The following is a 5,000-nucleotide window of genomic DNA, read 5'->3' on the forward strand; positions in this document are numbered from 1 at the left end:
TTATTTACAATGACTATTACTATCATAGAATAAGGTTTCCCTATTATGAACCTAATTAATGGAATTTGCGGTTAACATTAACCGTTTCGGCATTAAGTTAAAATTAATTTATTTAATAATAAGTCAATAAAAATAAAATTATAGTTAACAATGATAATAACAATAATAATAATAATAATAATAATAATAATAATAATAATAACGACAATGATGATGATAATAATAATAATAATAATAATAATGGATGAGGATTTTGATAGAACTATTGAAAATGAACTAACGTTTGAAAATTGTAAACGATATTCATTTTACTTTTTTGTTTTTCTTCTTCTCTATATAACTTTTTTTTTTTGGATGAAACAACGACGACGTTCTTTGATATTTACGATCAACGTTTGAATTAATACAAACTTTAGAAATAATACGAGTTAAATACGAACGAATAATGAATGCAATAATATATGTAAATTGTAAATTACTCGTTTATCAAGTAAAATATCAACGTTAACGATATTATTTAATACAACTAAAGGGATATTGAATTTTGTTTTGTTAGACGAAAATTTCATGATCTTTCCTTTCTACCCTCTCTACGTCCCAACACCAAACCTTATCCAACCTTCCCATGAAACAATTACTAACTAGGTCTGCTTTTCGAAGGACTGGCTAGCTTTTCATGTCAAACAAATACCATTTCCTGCCTAGCAAAGAGAGAGAGAGAGAAAGAGAAAGAGAAAGAGAAAGAGAGAGAGAGAGAGAGAGAGAGAGAAAGAGAGGCTTTAATGATTTTCTTGTAGAACGCAACTTTCCTCTCTCCGGCAAATCGAGTTCCGCCCGGCAGGTATAAAGTGCTGCGTAACGTTTCTCACGAGAGAACGAGCGAAAGTAAGGGGATGGTAGGGGGTAACAGGGTAAAGGTAGAGAGGCAAAAGAGATTAGGGTGGCCGACACACTACGAGAATAAGTAACTGTTTCTACGTGATTTCGTTCAGGAGTTAATTTCAAAACAATTATGAAATATTATATTTTACTTTTATAATATGTCATTGTTATTATTATCATTATTAAAATTATTATCATCTGTTTTATTTTTTTTTTCTTTTCTTTTCTGTTCCTTTTCTTTTTCCTTTTTTTTTTTTTTTTTTTTCGTTTAATTTCCTTCCGTTCAGACGACAAAGCGTAAAATCATTGGAACGAGATCATTGTCATTATTATTGTTATTTTCTACAATATTTTTTCTTTTCTTTTTCATTTTTTCCTTTTTTCTTTCCTCTTTTTTTTTTTTTTTTTTTTTTTTTTTTTAAATAAGATTATACGAAAATATTCACGATCGTTCGATTTTTTGGATGCATCACTCGCATAGATCATACGAGGAGAAAGTTGCTTCCCTTTATTCGTCCCGTTTTTACACGTATATGTGTGTATTTACATGCGTGTGCGTGCGTGTGTGTGTGTATATATATATATATATCCGAGAAAAGAAAATGATTTGCATGAAAGTTAGGGAGCTTTAAGGAAAACTTCCCCCTACTCTTTTTCACTCTCACCAACTATGATAAGAGAATCATAGCTATATTTTAAAGGCTGTGTTTTCTCTCTCTCTCTCTCTCTCTCTCTCTCTCTATCTATCTTTTTTTCTTCCTTTTCTTTTTTCTCTTCTTCCCTTCTTCTTCTTCTTCTTCTTCTTCTTCTTCTACTTCCACTTCCACTTCTTCTACTTCGTCTTTTCTTTTCATCGTTTTCAATGTGAAGAGAATATTAAGATTACCAGACGACCTACTACTAAGCCCGTTATTTATCTAGATAGAAAGTAAGTATGAGTATTGTATAAGGATATATATGTATGGTGTTATATATATTATAATATTAACATTTTTATTTTGTAACCCACCCTTTATTATATTGTATATCAAACTTCCTATATACATTCTTATATAATATATTTTATATATATATATGCCTATATAGTATTTTATCAATTCGTAAAAATATTCATATTCTGCCTATATATGAAAAATTGTAAAGCCTTAAAAAAGAAGAAATATGGATTACGGATATTCGATATATTTCAAACTTAAAACCATGGATGTCCCACTTTATGTATACGTGACCAACATATTTCTCTTATTAGCTCTCAACTTTAGAATAAGCACTAATACAAAATTTTTCTATCATATAGATAAAATGTACACATTCATATATATACATACATACAAGAAAATCATATTTTCTTGTCACGTTTTTATATCTCAATTCGGAACAACCTCCTTTCTCTAATCTACATTAAAAAGAAATAGAAAAAGTCTGATATGTATAAAAATCGTTTTACTATAGGTACACGCTTCACGTAACAGTTTCGAAGAAATTCTGAAAGAATGAAATAAAGATAATCGTGACACGTCGTAAACGAATCAGGAAGTGATCCTTTCCGGCCGTTACTCGAATAAATGTCTCTCTTTCTCCACCCCCCATCCCTTCCCTCCCTCTCTCTCTCTCTCTCTCTCTCTCTCTCTCTCTCTCTGTTCTTCTTCTTCTTCTAACAACAAAAAGAACATAGAATCGTACGAGAGTACTCTTCTCTCGATCGCTTTGCACTTTTCCTTTTATGTAATCCCTATGTAAGAGATTAAATTGAAAGATATACGAACGCACATATTCGTGTCTCGAATTTTCAATCGTTACTTCGTTGTAATAAATTTGTAAGAAAAGAAAAGAAAAGAAAAAAGAAAAAAAAAAAAAAAAAAAGAAGATGGAAAGATACGATACGACTAGCATATAATTTCTTTTTCTTTTTATTTATCTGCATTTTTTTTTCTTTCTTTTTCTTTTTTTTTTTTTGTTTCTTTTTCCCCCCCTTCCCCATTTTTTTTCTTTTTTCTTTTTTCTCTTCTTCTTCTTGTCCAATTCCCGATAATGGGGGGAAGTGAGTGAAGTGGCTAATGGGGCGAGAGGAGGATACAACTAACAACTCGTTAATTTCAAATCTGTATCAAGCGATACAAAGAGAGACATTTTCTTTTCATGTACAAATTAATGGGAATATTAATTACATGTAGAACAAAAGGAAAATGCAAAGAAGAAAAAAAAATATATATATATATATATATATATATATATATATATACATATATATATGTATATGTATATAATATGACTTAAAATATTTCTAAGCTCGTGCGATGATCATAATGATCGATAAATGTATCGATCTGATAATATTCATCGTAACGATCAAACGATAACTGCAGATTTGTGGATCTCCGTGAAAAAAAAAAAAAAAAAAGAATGAAAAAAGTATTGGCGGCGAGTTAAGGGGTTGAAGAAAATGAAAAGGGCAGAGGAAGGAGTACGGAAGGGGTGTAATTGGAACGAGGATTGCATCGAGAATAAATGATATAATTTTTCGACAAATAAACTTTCTTATATAGCACAAAATATATATTTATATGTTAAAGAGAATTATGTTATATTACGACTGAAGAATCGTGCGATTTCATGTAACGTTAATTAATCGACAAGAGTAAAAGTCAAGAAAGTCAAAGCGAATGAAAATTTAAGCGCTTCATAGCCACGCTCATAATCTCGTTTTACTAACTGCATAATTGCATTTCCTCTATCGCTTCGAAACACCAAAAGGGTTAGCCACGCAAAAGTCGCGCTTTTCGCTTTTCGATTGCGATTCTTTTCGTTTTCCCTTTTTTTTTTTTTCATTTCTCTTTTGTATCTTTGTTTTTTTTTTCTTTTTTTTTTTTTTTTCTTTTATTTTTTTTTAATCCCTTCATTCGTCGATTTCATTCGCACGGTACGCACATATTTTCCATCGTATCTTCTAATTTTTGTCTTTTTTCTTTTTAATGATTTATTTATTTATCTATTTGATCGTTCGTTTATTTGTTCGTTTATTACGCGTTCTCTTGACTTTTTATGTAAATGAATGATATCGAAAGAATACGAATAACGGGGCGATAAGAAACTATCAATCGATCAAATCGAACTGACTATTTCCATCGCACGCTAACTTATTCACTAGTCGATTAAATAATGAAATCGACTCGAAAGAAACTCGGAGTTAACGCGGTTAACGTTGGAAAACTTACGGAATGAAAACCGATCAAGTTTTATCGAAACAAGGTACATATAAAATGTGATACACAGACATGTATATATGTATATATATATATATATATATATATATATACATAGAAGAAAAAGGTTCGATTGATCGTAAGACATAAATAATAATAACTGAATGATAAAACTTTTGATTGAAAAAGTATCTCGATAAACTGATTCAATTATATAATTATTTATTTTAATGAAAGAAACGTTCGTGGAAAAACGAGAACGTAAAATGAAACAAAACGAATAAAAAAAAAAAAAAATGAAAAAAAAAATGAAAACAAAAAAAAAGAAACGTGAATTAAATTTCTTCGTTAATTTTTCACGAGTTTCATTGACGAATACCGATGATACACGCACAAATACACGCATACATATATATGTGTATATATATATATATATATATATATATATATATATATATATATGTATATGTGTATATATATATATATATATAATAAAGACACGTAAAAAAAAAAAAAAAGAAAAAAAAAGGAAAAGAAAAATACTTTAAGACGAATCAAACGTGACTCGTGCGTGTTACTTCCTTCTCTTTTTATTTATTTATTTACTGTTTTCTTTTTCTTTTTCTTTTTTTCTTTTTTTCTTTTTTTTTTTAATTTTTTCTTCGCGTGTATAATTAAACAATAAAAAAGAACGAGAGAAAGAAACGAAGAGAAAAAAAAAGACGTTCATTCGAAATGAACAAATTGGTATAAAAGAAAAAAATAGTAAAAAGAAAAAAAAAAAAAAGAAATAGAATACAAAAAATTAGTGTAAAGAGAGAAAGAGAGAAAGAGAAAGGGAGACAAAGAAAGTAAGAGAGAGAGAGAGAGAGAGAGAGAGAGAGAGAGAGAGAGAGAGAGAGAAAGAGATTATAA

The 5,000-nt window shown here is 29.0% G+C and overlaps 1 protein-coding gene across 4 annotated transcripts in view; it reads right to left on the minus strand.

Moving 5' to 3' along the window:
- LOC124430726 overlaps positions 1 to 5,000 on the minus strand; it is a 100,075-nt gene that overhangs the window by 94,875 nt on the left and 200 nt on the right. The gene's annotated exons all lie outside the window — the stretch shown is intronic.

This window comes from Vespa crabro, chromosome 19 (assembly GCF_910589235.1).
Source record: "Vespa crabro chromosome 19, iyVesCrab1.2, whole genome shotgun sequence".
Classification (NCBI taxonomy): domain Eukaryota; kingdom Metazoa; phylum Arthropoda; class Insecta; order Hymenoptera; family Vespidae; genus Vespa; species Vespa crabro.